Source organism: Bidens hawaiensis, unplaced genomic scaffold (genome assembly GCF_021521415.1).
Source record: "Bidens hawaiensis isolate Kalapana, Puna unplaced genomic scaffold, B.hawaiensis_p1.1 tig00005445_1, whole genome shotgun sequence".
Classification (NCBI taxonomy): Eukaryota; Viridiplantae; Streptophyta; class Magnoliopsida; order Asterales; family Asteraceae; genus Bidens; species Bidens hawaiensis.
In genome coordinates, this window is record NW_027491346.1 from 355381 (window position 1) to 369759 (window position 14379).

Sequence of the window (14379 nt, forward strand, 5' to 3'; positions counted from 1 at the left end):
GAAATAGAAATAATAAAAATATACCTGTCCCAAAATATATATTTTTTAATAAAAAAAACTGAAATGGCGACGGTGGTGGTGGTAGCTCCGACGACGAAAATGGTGGTGGTGGCGGTCAGGCAGGGTGGTTTTGGTGGTGGGGTGGCGGTGGTAGTATTGGTAGTGATGACGATTGTAGGGTGGCAGCGACTTAGGTGTTTGTCAGGCAGAGACATTGGTGGTGGTGGTGGCGGCGAAGGTGGTGGTGACGGTCAAGTGGTGGTGGTGGCGATGGTAGTGGTGGTGGTTGTTTTTAGGTGGTGGTGGTGTTGAGAAAGTAGGGTGAGGGAGGAATGGAATGAAAAAAAGAAAGGGGTGGGAATGAATGGTTTTGATGGAATGAGATTCCATATGTAATGGATGATTCCATTCCATTGAACAACGAAACACCACTTTCTACATTCTCACGTAATGAATCATTCCATTCCTCTGTCATTACTGCATACAAAACACTACCTAAGGATTCAGAACCTGTCATCAACATGAACCTATAATTTTAAATGTACTCACGATTCAATCTTAAAAGAAATAGAAAAACTAAGTATAGAATTCAAACCCCCTTTCATTGGAGGAACAACAGAAATACCAATCCAACAAATGCCTTTTGTTATTTCCATCACACAAGTTATTAGTCGTGGCCATATATATATATATATATATATATATATATGTTCAATCGAATTCATTTAGATAGGTAACACTATACGAGTTCTTACTATTGAAATTATAAGCCATCAAATACAATTTTCTCAGTTTATGTTTTCACATACAATCTATCATATATACTCACGGTTGTGGTTCCTACCTGAGTCCAAATTAGACTTCACAAGCATTCAATAACTAAATTTCTAATTTGAAACAAATACACTATTGAAGTTGATAGTCTCATTAAGGACATGACATTAATTGCCGAATACGCCGGGGACGTCGACTACATAACGAATGCAAGACGACTCGGACAGCATGATGACCCTCCTTGTAGCAATGGATAATGCTGCGAAGATCAACGAGGAAACATTAGCTTCATGGCCAACACAACCAGTGGCTCGCAAAAATTGAGCACCACCCACGTCGATCCAATAGATTGGTTGGAGATACTCACATGCCAACAAGAGTTGACATTATAATTTTCTTTAAAGACATTTTTGGCCACGGAAAGATCATTTGAAGGTATAAGATCATTCTTGAACTTCAGTTGGTTGTCTAATGCTATAACTATTCCCGTTAAAGAGAAATAAGCAAGCAAGACTAAAGAAGAAATGAATGGAAATTTATATTTGATGAATAAATCAAGAAAACTTTTGTTAAAAATGAAACAGGGAGGAGCACAGATAACCCAAGGTGAGTACGCCAAGTACTACTTAAACAAGTCGATATCTATACATTAACCAACGGCTAGATGTTTGAAATTCAAATTTGTATACGTTACTTTTTTAAAAGAAAAGGTGTTTAAAATACGACCGTTGGACATAAACACAATTAATTACTTATTTGAAATTAGAAAATGATGCAAAAAGGTTATTAATTATACATGGAAATCCTCCTTACTTTTAGTAATTTTTGCAAACACCAGCTAATATCTTAGAAATTCAAATAAAAATTCTTATTGTTTCAACTTTTTGTATAAAATGACTTTTATCATTAAAAATGGACAAATAACTAGTATAACTATGTTAACACTAATGTAATTATTATTAGTTTATAACTTTTTAGTAGAATAAATAATTATTACACTAGATTATTTTTGTAACATAATTACCTTAGTTTAAATACTCTTGTTATTTGTATGTTTAATATGTTATTTTTATTTGTACCATATCCCCCTCATAATCAACAAGTAGTTTTTTCTTTGAAAATAAATCACAGATCGATATTACAAAGAGACCAAATGAAGATAGAATTTTATTATGACCTTTAAAGTCAAAACTTTCTCATTTTCTACCTGCAAAAGTCATTATCAGAAACCACACGCATATAATTTTTTTATAGCCAATCTTAGTATTCCAATAAGCAAAATCAACATAATTTGAAAATGAACTAAATCAAGAATCTACTACCCCTTTTCTTGAAGCCCAAAATAGAAAACTGATGATTGAACAAGAAGCTAAAAACTGACCACGTAGCGGTCACGCTTCACAATTGACAATTCGTCGTCACACCTTAAACAAAGTCGCACAAATTTAAAATTTACACCAACTTAATACATTTCATACATCCATGACAGATCTAACTTATAAGACACAGATTTAGTATCACCCTGCACACCCCTCAACGACACTTGAGGAAAATCGTTCACAACAAGCTGTTCAAGTTTGCCCGAACCAATAACTAGCTTGAGCCCATCATCAGTGACACCACGACACTTGGTTAACCGCATCATACGCAGCCATGGGTAACGGGCAGATAAAATTGGTAATAATCAGTTGTATTGATCAAGAGAAAATACAAGAAATAATATAGATATCATATTTACACATAGAACCCTCTAATATTTAATATAGAGACTGTCTAATATCCTCTAGTAATCAATATATAATTAATAGAGAGACTGTCTAATATTCCCCCTCAAGCTAAGGCCTAGAAGTAACCTGTAGCTTGGACTGTAAAGAGAAGAACCGTTGCGAGGGAAATGGCTTAGTGAAGACATCATCAATCTGATCGTGTGTAAAGATGAACTAAACTGCAAGTTTCTTTTGAGAAACTTTTTCTCTCACCAAGTGTAAATCAACCTCTACATGCTTTGTACGTGCGTGAAACACGGGGTTAGATGATAGATAAGTAGCCCCTAAATTATCACACCACAATATGGGAAGTGAGGCCATGGTAAATTGAAGTTCATGCAAAAGTGCTTCAAGACAAATGACTTCAGCTACGGTATCCGCTAGGGCCTTGTACTCGAATTCGGTTGATGACCGAGAGACAGTCCTTTGTTTTCGAGCAGAACATGAAACAAGATTGGAATAAAGATATATTGCAAATCCCCCAGTGGATCGACGGTCATTAGGGCAACCGCCCAGTCAACATCCGAAAACGCATGCAAGGAGTGATGGGCTGCATTAGTGTAGGAACGTAAGAGTGAACCAGACTTCTGTTGGATAAGAAGACCGTAATTCGATGTTTCATTGAGATAGCGTAGGATACGCTTAATCGAAGACCACTAGTTTTCAGTGGGAGATTGCATGAAGTGGCAGACCTTGTTGACTGCAAAGGTAATATCAGGGTGTGACAAAGTAACATATGAAGAGCTCTCACCGTTTTATGATATTTAACTGGGTTGTCGAACAGGGGACTGTCACCAAGAGATAGATTGGTTGTAGTGGTGATGGGAGAGGGCACCAACTTGGAATTAGACAGGCCCGCACGTTCAAGGAGGTCCTTAATATACTTTTGTTGAGAGAGCAGTATGTCAGTCCCTTTGGGGGTAATTTCTATGCCAAGAAAATAGTGAAGCTGAACCATGTCTTGAATAGCAAAAGACGAACTAAGGCTGGTCACAACCTGTTCGATAGCCCTGGAGTTGTTACCTATCAATATTATGTCATCAACATAAACCAACATATAGAGAAGTGTTCCCCCAGCCGAGTAGATAAACAGAGATGGGTCTGTTTTGGAACCCTTGAAACCGAGAGCAACCAGAGTCGAAGACAGGCATTCAAACCAGGCTCTTGGGTCTTCTTAAGACCATATAGGGACTTGTGAAGCAAGCAAATGTGATATGGGTTACTAGAATTAATGAAACCAGGAGGTTGTTGTAGGTAGAATGTCTCTTTGAGGTCCCCGTGCAAAAAGGCATTTTGGACATCTAGTTGTCAAAGAGGCCACTTGTTTGTGGTAGCAATCGAGAGAACAACCCGTATGGTGGTGGGTTTGACGACCAGGCTAAAAGTTTCATGGTAATCGATGCTCGGTTGTTGATGAAACCCCTTAGAGACCAGACGCGCTTTATAACGTTTAATTGTGTCGGTTTGGTCCCGTTTGAGTTTATAAACCCATTTACAATCAACAATATTTGCATTAAAAGGACGTGGAACCAAGGACCAAGTTCCATTTCTCAAAAGGGCCGAATACTCTTCAGTCATGGCCTTACGCCATTGAGGGTCTTTGTTAGCAATGGTAAAGGTGCTTGGTTCGTGGACAATGGAGGTGTTTTGGGTTGTTTTGGTTGTAAAAGAAGATGGGTTAAATCTGTTTGGTTGTTTGGGGTTGGGCCATAAGTTGACGGGTGCGGGTTGAGGGGTGAGCATTTGTGGGATGGTAGATGGCTGGTCAGGTTGTGAGCCAGAAGCATGGCTTGGGGTGCCTGCTGTAGGTTTGTTAGGACGGGGTTTGGGCTAGTTGTGAGTGGGCTGTAGAACTTTGGGATGGTGGGGATTGGGTAGGGGTGTGGATTAAGATATAGGAGATGAAGGTGGAGTGTATGGTGGTGTTTCGACTGCTAGAATAGAATCGAATACTGGAAGGTGGGTTGGATAGGATGAAACTTAAGGGTCGTGAGATGTAGTGGAAAGAGTGTCGGTAGAGGTATCCTGAAAGGGAAATGATTGTTCCTTGAAATGAACATGACGAGCAACATAAAGGTGGTTAGAGGTGGTATCTAAGCATCGGTAGCCATGATGTGAGGTGCTATAGCCAAGAAAAACGCACGGTGTTGAGCGAAAAGACATTTTGTGCTTGTTATAGGCATGAAGATTGGGGTAACAACGACATCCAAAAACTCGAAGGAAAGAGAAATCGGGTTTGTGATTGAACACATGTTCAAAATAAGAATTGCTGGAATTTGTGCGGGATGGCATCCGATTAATTAGATAGACCGCCGTTTCAAATGCGAAATGCCAATAACGTTTCGGAACATTGGATTGAGCTAATAATGTGAGACCGGTTTCGACAACATGTCGATGGCGTCGTTCGACAATGCCATTTTGTTCAATCGTATGTGCACGAAAGTCAGTGAATGATATCGAGGGAGGAGAAAAGGGAGACATATTCGGAAATTCTCCTCCCCGATCGGTTTGTACGGATTTTAACTTTGTTTGAAATTGACGTTCAACGATAACTAGAAAACGGTTAAATGTGGGATAGACATCAGATTTTAGTTTTAAAGGAAACATCCACATAAATTTATAAAAGTGATCAACTCATAATAGAAAATATTTGTAACCTTCAAATGAGGTATCTTGGGCCATACCCCATACATCACAACACACTAAATCCAAAATACAAGTACTTTTATAAGTAGAAGATAATATGTGAAGTTTTGAAGACTTCCAAATGGAACAAGAGTTACAAAGAGAATTTGAACATTTATTGAACTGGAAGACAATACTTAGATAACGTAAATTGTAAAACTTGTGGATGTGGATGACCAAACCATTAATGCCAAATTGTAGAAGAAGCACGAGTTGCGGAAAAGGCTACTTTGGGAACCGATTGAGTTTGAGGAAGGCTAAAGGAGTAGAGCCCATCATTACTTGGACCCATGAGGGGGTACGGTGGGTAAGCTTGTCCTTCACACCAAAGAAAGAAGAGTGAAATTCAAAACACACATTATTATCATGGCAAAATTTTTGAACCGAAAGAAGGTTTTGTTTGATTTCGGGAACATGAAGTATGTTTGTAAGAGAAAAGGTTTTAGTTGGTGAATAAAAGTGTGAGGAACCAATATGTAAAATGGGTAAGCCCTTACCATTATCAACATGAAGATTGTCCTCACCATAGTAACGTTCATTACTGTAGAGGCTAGAGAGATCAGGGGCAACATGATTAGTAGAACCTGTGTTGGGGGGCCATGAAGTAGAGGCTTGTGACCGGGAATCAGCAAAGTTGACAGAAGGTTGTCTCACCCGAAGGTTGGCAGGATCACGATTTGGACACAGTGAAGGAATATGACCAATACCACATCTGTTACATGAGCCATGCACAGTATTCTGGCTAGAAGCCCAACTGAATTGGCCTCGGTTTCCACCTCCTTGATTTCGGTTGTAAGAATAGGTGTCGCATCCACGACGTTTGTTCTGCCCGCGACCATGCCCATGATTGGTGTAGAAGGCTTGTGGCGCTGGTGATGGTTGTGGGGCAGCCTGTGGTTGAAGACCTAGTTGAGCAAAAAGTTGTTGAAGGGTTTGAATTGTTGAAGATGAGGTTGCCTGGTTAGGATAACCTGTGACAGCCGTAAAAGCCTGAACATGTGAGATATCAAAGGTTGATTTCCTGATCATGTCCTGATCATGAAGTTATGATCGGATAGAAGGCCATGTAGTTCATTGAATGTGGTTGGGAATTGGCGAGTAAGGAGAGTGGTCTTCATGCCATTATACTATTCCCAAAGACCAGATATTACAAGCATGACAAGGTCCTTTTCCTTCATTGGTTCACCGATATTGGCTAGGGTATCAGAATACTCTTGGGTTCGAGCAAGATAGATGGATGGTGTTTCGTCTTCGGTCATTTGAATTTTTAACAGCTGTGTTTTGAGGGTGTATTCCCTTGAGGAAGTATTCAGAGCATAAGTACGCTCAAGGGATAGCCAAAGGTCGTGGGATGTAGTGCCTTGACATGTCTGAAGGAGGCTTCGGATATGGTGGATAAAATAAGCATCCGAACATGAGCATCGTTGGAGACCCAGATAGGGTAGTTTGGATTGGATTGTGGTGTTGGTGTAGCGACCTCTTTTCCTGTGGAGGCTGCTGGAGCAAGTATTTCAAGTGGGCAGGGACCAAACAAGTTGTTGGTAACTAGGAAGGGTTGGATCATTGCCTTCCAATACCCATAGTTTGTGTTTGTGAGAGAGAATCCAAATTTGTGGGAATTGTGAGTAGTTATCTACTGTAGAAAAGATAGCAATGAGGGTCATTGTTTGGTTGGAAGTTGTGTATAATCAGATCTAGCTCTGATACCAAGATAAACTTGGTAATAATCAGTTGTATTGATCAAGAGAAAATACAAGAGATAATATAAATATCATGTTTACACATAGAACCCTCTAATAGTTAATAAAGAGACGGTCTAATGTCATCTAGTAATCAATATATAATTAATAGAGAGACTATCTAATACGGGCCACAAAATCCAACCCTTCATCACTTATCCCTTGGCACCTTATAAGTTCCAAGGTCTCAAGATGGTCAGAACAACAAAGAGCTTCCATTCCAATATTATTAAACAAGTAACCACGATCAACAAATAAGGTTTTCACTGGGTACATTTTAACTAAACTTAAAATCCCGTCTAAAGAAAACGAAGATAACGAAGGAAATTTACCGTCTGAGAAAGACAGTGATCCTGACTCGAGTTTTGTGCACATTTCAGCCAATGATTTTAAACTCTCGTCCATGAGTCTTAACGGGTTGTCCATTAAAAGTGGAAGTGAGAAATCCGATGGCACTCGTATTGAAATGGCTCGCAGGTTTTTCGTGTTTTGGGCAAGCCGATGATGACACAGTCTCGAGCACCTATGCACATGTCTAAATGAACTTTTTCCAAGTTTTTGCATTTGTCTAATATACAAGCGAGCCCTCGTCCCGGGCTGATCATGCAGTTGGTCAAAGTAAGTTCAGCCATGTTTTCACACAGGACCCACTAGTTTTGCCACTTGTCAACAACTAACCAGTCATAAAGCTTCATGTACCTGTAGTTTGAGTCAACTTCAAACTGCAAATGGTTCATGTTTCGCCAAGTGGGCCGGAGTTTAACAAGGGCGCCTTCTCCAATACCCCGACAATTCTTGATGCAAAGATCCTGAAGCGTTTCTTGCCTTCCAAGACACTCGAGCCACTCGAGGTTGCTAATGTTTAAACAACGAATAATATGAATTTTTTTCAAGTCTTTGCAGCCAGAAACGATGGAAAATAAACCGGAACCCGTGATTCTTGGGGTGAAGTTTAGCTTTAAAGATGAAATTTTTGCGCATGAGGCTAAAGAGCTAAGGCCCGCATCAGTATTGAAAGTGCAATAACTTAAAGTGAAGTTGGTTAAAAACGGGCAGATGCTGGAGAGTATGGAAAGACCCAGGTCCTCTAATTGTTTTCCTGATTTTGACATCCAACCCGAATATGTAATATCAACTTTGGTTAAGTTTGGGAATCTTTGACACAAAGAAGTCAAAGCTTCATTTGCAGGGTTTAAGCCACAACCAACACGAAGGTGTTCTCTTTGTTCATTAGCAAGATTATGGAACCGTTTGTAAGCCAAAGATATGGAGTTTCGATCGATGGTGTTGTTGAATCTGCTGAAAATCTCCCAAACTATTTGGCCCGGGAGATTGTCCATAAGGACCATGTTTTACTTGTGTTAGAAATATTAAAGCCTGTGAAAGCATACAAAAAAAGATATTTGTATTCCATCTGTTCCAGAAAGCGTTAAAAGGGGGCAAATATAAACGATCAAAATAAACATGTTGATTTTTAACTTACATAATAATGTGGATTATAAGTGTTCAAGATGCATAACAATATTAAAGATTATAATATATCATACGACGCGATTTGCAACATGTGCGACCTCATTTTTAACTAAAGATCTAATGAAATATATTGTAATCCTTAGAAAGTGTTTCAGATTGCTTACAAAATCATAAGTTTTAAACTGCATTTCACTCGAATAATCAAATATATCAGTTCAAATACCGTTCAAAACAACAGGCTTGATTTTGTATTAAAACAGTCTTTTTTTAACAACTAATAATCTACTCTTAAATCCAAATCCACCTAGCTCGTCTAATGTTTTTCACTCAAAAACAAATATAGTAATCCACATACTGTTCAAATCACTTAACCTAATCCCAAACTCAACATAAATCTAACTTGAGAATAATCAAACTTTCGATTACCAGTCTACCCTATTAATAAACATAGACCTTGTCAATTCATATATACAAGAAGATAAAAAGCATTAAACTTTAATTTATAAATTTAATATAAAGAGCCTATCCGATTAATCCCTATTAATTGCCGGGTGAGCATGAAACAGGTAAGTCCCACGAGACCGGACCAGACTTGGTTATTTACGATAAAGTAAACAAAAGCTATAAAAACTAAAGAAAAAAGTGGTAAATGAAAATTTAAGTTACAATTTCTATTATTTTACGTGTTATAGTTTCTTATATCTTTAGCCTTTCATTAAAGATTGTTCATATGTAATTTATGTATGTATTTAATTACATTTGGATGGTTTAGGTTGAAGATTCAATGTGGCAGCACAGGAAGACACTTCAGCACACAAAGTAGTAAAATATAGGTATGCTCACATTAAAGTTCTTGTTAATGGTTTTTTAGTTATTCTTGTGTTATATATCTGCATGTTATGTACTCAATAATTGTTAGGCCCATTTTGTATTTGTCTTTCGTATTTTTTTGATATGTATCGTTTATGTAATGTTACCTAGTTGGACTTTGCTTGTATGTATGTTTGGCCCAAGGCCATTTGGAATGGAGTCAATGGGCCGTGAATAATGAAAAGCTAGTATATGAGCACACAAACTATATATAGTGTGTGTAACTCATACACACACAACCTTTTGTCAATGTTATCTTTTAACAACTCTCAAACTCTATCTAATCTCTTCTACTCTAACAGCAATAATATAACCAAACAAGATCCGAGATCTCAGTCCTCACTAGTGATTTCCGCTAGCTAGTGTAGAGGTTGATCCAAGTTAACTAGTAATAGTGTTGTTAGATCCGGTTTAGGGACCTACAATTGGTATTGATAGCTCTACTAGTTGTAGATCTTGGGAAAAACTTGGATTTTGGTCTTGCTTGTGTTGAAGACGGATTTTCAAGAAGTTCTTGTGGGTTACAGGTTGTTCAAGACACAAAAGTGTTCAAAAGTTAATAATATAATGTGTTCAAGCTTCGGATTTTAAAGTTTGTGTGTAAATTTGTTGAAGATTGAAAGGTTAAAACTTCAAAATTTCAAGAATTTGGTGTTGAAAAGTGTTTAAATTATGGATATTTCTTAGATCCATAAGCGGTCAAGTTGATTGAGGTGACATCCTCAAAAAAGAAATCCTTGAAAAGGTGGCAGAAAGTACACAATGTACTTTCCACAAGTACAGGTTGTAGTTGAATCAAACGGTTTATTCGAATTGAATCATGTATTTGAACCGAGTCTAAATTGCAATCTAATCGAGTTCAAGATTAATCGAATCGAATAAAATCAGCTTAATCAAATCAAATTCCAAACATGTTCTCATCGAATCTTATTTGTAATCAAATCGAGTCTAGATTACATTCTAATCGAATCTTAACCTAATCAAATCGAATCTCCGTTCGATTAGATTTAACCATTCGATTAGACTATATTATCATTCTATTAGATTCATCCACTTGATTAGATTATCAATCCATTCGATTACTTTATACATAAACATTTTCTCAAAAGCTTCTTGTCCATTTGATTACCCTGCATTCGATCACATTACATTCGATTACATTTTATTCGATTACTCCCCATTTGAATACTTTGTACTTGTGTTTTTAAAGAAGAATTTGTTGTGGTTGCTTTTGATCTTGAAGTTGCTTAAGCAATGGCAAATCTAAATGAGGAAATTAGGAATGAAGTTGTAAGAAATTACGTGCTCTTTGAGAAAGAGGCTGGAACTACAACTAAGCCTCCGAAATTGATGACTTGGGATAATGACTTTGTAGAATTCAAATGGCTTTTTTAAGAATTACATTAGAATTCTTGATTATAATCTTCTTAGACCCATTGAGCAAGGTCCACATGCTCCCATGACCTCCACTGCTAATGGCCAAATTCCTAAGCCCGTGACTTCTTATGATGATGACGATAATAGGAAATATTTGAGTTAGGAAGAAAAGGACTTTGGTGTTCTTAGTGTTTGCCGCTCACGTGAAATCTCTCAAACCCTGAGAGATTATACTACTTCCAAGAGTCTATGGGATTCTTTGAGTAACAAGTTTGAAGGAACTACTGAGATGAAGAACAACAAGAAAGGCGAGAAAGCCTACCAGGGATCTACCCGCGTCGATACATCGATTAAACAATACGAACACGAATACGTTAAATACGGTTTATTGAAAATTTAGAGTAAATACATTATGGTGGATAATAAGTTATGGAGAGCATATAACTTAAACAATGTACCTACATAATTATGAGCATGAGCAGCCTATATATAGGCCATATGCTCTAGCTCGTTAAGTTAAGTCTAATTCGTTATACCTTCATAACGAATTAGACTCCATTAATTATGCTTCCATAACGAATGGGTAATACCTTAATGAACTACCCCTCATTCGTTATGCTTCCATAACGAATGGGCTTATACCTTAACGAACTAGTCTAGTTAACTAACGAATGAGCCTCATTCGCTATACAATCATAGCGAATGGGCCATTTACATTAAATATACATTCTAGACTATTGATAACTTGTTCGATTACTACGGACACCAAAACCATGCACTAACAAAAGGAATCCTGAAGAGAGAATTCAACATGTTCAACCATGTACAAACGGAATCAGTTGCCAACCTCATTCATAGATTTGAAACATTAATTACCAAAATCAGGAGTGCCGGAATTGATTATGATCAAATTGAAATCAATGACAAGTTCCTTAACTCTCTTCCATATGCCTGGAACAGTAGTGTTATCGAAATCAAAAGAACTACTAACCTCCAACTTACCTCCCTTGCTGACTTAACATCTTGTATCAAGTCATGTTAAATGGATGAAGAATTAAGAATGGGTAATCATATCAGTTTTCTCACATCCTGCTGTTCACACTGCTAACTTTGCCTTCAACACCACTGCTGTACCTCAAGCACCATCAAGTTTAAGATCATTTCAAGATGTCGTTGACAAAGTCGTTACTCAAGCCTTAAAGGCTCATGGGATCAAGACAACATCAAGCAATCAAGCTCACCTTTTTCCCCAAACTATTTCAGCTGATGAATCCAATGTGGCATTGTTTCATGCCTTTATGGCAATCCATGAGGAGTTATTACAAGGAAAGTTGCTTTCTCCTTCCTTTGAGCAGAGAGACCTTCTCCAGATCAGCAAGAAGGATCTCAAGAAAATGGACATCAAGTACCAGATGGCCATGGCTGTTCACCAAGCTTCAAACTTCATGAAAAAGTATGGAAAAAACAGTTTTAAAGATTCTGATGGGAAGAACATTGGGTTTGAGAAAGACAAGCTGTGTTGCTACAGCTGCAACGAAACTAGTCACTGTGCAAGAGAACGCACCAATCCACCGATGGCTGTTAATGACATCAAGATCACCGAGAAGTCTGATAATGAGGGTGCTAACAAACATGAAAAGATGCCCGTTCCAAGCTACCCCTCGAAGTCAAGAATCTCAAGAATCGGTCAAGGATGTGGATCCAAGGGAAACTTCGAGTCGAGCTCAAAGGCTATGATTACAAGAACATCTGAATCAACTCAACCAGATTGGGAGGATGACCAATTTGAAGAGCTGAAGAATCCTCTTACCTTTGCTGGAATGGACTTCACTGATCAAGCAAGCACCTCTTCAAGCCATGCTGCTGGAACATTTTCACATACCCCTGTCACTCCTGAGGTACACAAACTTTTCTCACAAGCTTGTATTGATAAAGTTATGCACTATAGAACTCATAATGCTTCCATTATTGATGAAAATCTTAGCTTAAGATGTCAGAATGATGATCTTAAGAAAGCTGAAAAGATTTATGCCACTAGGTTTAAAACTCATAATAATTATATGGCTAAACTTAATGAAAAACTTTTTCAAGATGAAAAACAAGCTGAACATCATGAAAGACATGCTGTTGAATTAAATGCTAAAATTGACAAATTAGAGCTAGATTTGGCCCAAAGGAAAATAGCCGTTGAAAAATTTGAGTTAGCTTATGATAAGCCTAATGGGATAATTAGGGCACATATTAGGGTGAGACAAAAGACTAGAATAGGCTATAATAATACTATTGTTTCACCTTCGTTAACGAGAATTATACTAGCCTTCCTCACTTTAGTTTCAATACCCACCTGACGATGAAATGGTCTATGGTATTGGTCACGTGCCAAAACCAAAGACATTTAATACTGTTGTTCCCAAGACTGTTGTTCCAATTCTTCAATCAGTTAGTCCTTATGGTAGTTCATTTTCTTCGGCAGGTCGTGTAGAAGAAAGTGAGTGTGTGGAAATAAATAAGGGTTTTGGAGATAAAAGGATTTTTATTCCACTTGTTGAATCAAGTGTGAATCTAAAATCATTTGTTGTTAACCCGGTCTGTAATAATAATACCTTGAAAATGATTTTGAGCAATCATGTACTTTGCGAGAGTGTTGATGTTGGCATTTCTCTTAATGATATGAATGGAAATGATGTTTCCACTTCTCATACTGATTATGAAACTGTTTTTGATGAGAATGTTTATAATAGAAATGTGCAAGAAAAGATGCCTGTTGAGACAAACAAACCTAGTTGTTCATCAAGAAATTGTAAAGTAGAGGGAGATAAAGTCAAAGAAAATTGTATTTTAAACGAAAAACCGAGCAACTCAAGTAAATATATACCACCACATAAAAACAATTTTTATCAATCAACAAGTCAACTTTATCATTCTCAACAATACAATCAATTTGATAATAGCTACTATGGGAGTCATCAAAAAGATTATACCAATTCATTCTACTCAAATGTTTTTGGTGATCGGGGTTATAGATCAGATAACTTGTGTAAGGCCCTGTTACCGGTAGCCTACTTTAGTGTTGGATTTACTCACAAACGCAGTTCTAAATATCAGAGTTAATTAAAACTTTCACGGAATAATAAAATTTCAACCATGACATTTTACATAACCATCAAATCTTGTCTTATAAAACATTCATAGTCATTTCAAGAAAAACATAGTATTTAAGGCATCACAACATTTCTTCGAGATGCCAGTATCTTTCGATTCCATGCCATGTTTCTCCAATCATGCGAGCTGCCTCAACCTATTTGCCTGCGTGCATACTAAAAGTCTGCTACGCTGAGTGAGTTCTAGTTAATCACATAACTTACTTTATGTACACATATACGTGCCCGAAGGTACGCATTACATACTTAACCTCTCCGTCATTCTTTTTTATACATTCATAGCTATCCTTGCGTTATAAAGAGCATTCGTCCTACATACCTCATATATTATTAGGGTCTGGTCACCCTTCATCCTTAGATATTATTAGGGTCCGGTCACCCTTCATCCTCGGATATTATTAGGGTCCGGTACCCTGCATCCTCGGATATTATTAGGGTCCGGTTACCCTCCATCCTCGGATATTATTAGGGTCCGGTCACCCTTTCTTCCATACCTTCATACCATACTTTTCTATATACAAAATTGTATGTTTC

The 14379-nt window shown here is 37.6% G+C and overlaps 1 long non-coding RNA gene and 1 pseudogene across 1 annotated transcript in view; one reads left to right on the top strand and one right to left on the bottom strand.

Annotated features, from left to right (window-relative positions):
* Positions 1-14379, top strand: part of LOC143629660 (uncharacterized) — a 49624-nt gene that overhangs the window by 19206 nt on the left and 16039 nt on the right. The window lies entirely within an intron of this gene.
* LOC143629664 (F-box/LRR-repeat protein 14 pseudogene) lies at positions 2144-8313 on the bottom strand (annotated as a pseudogene).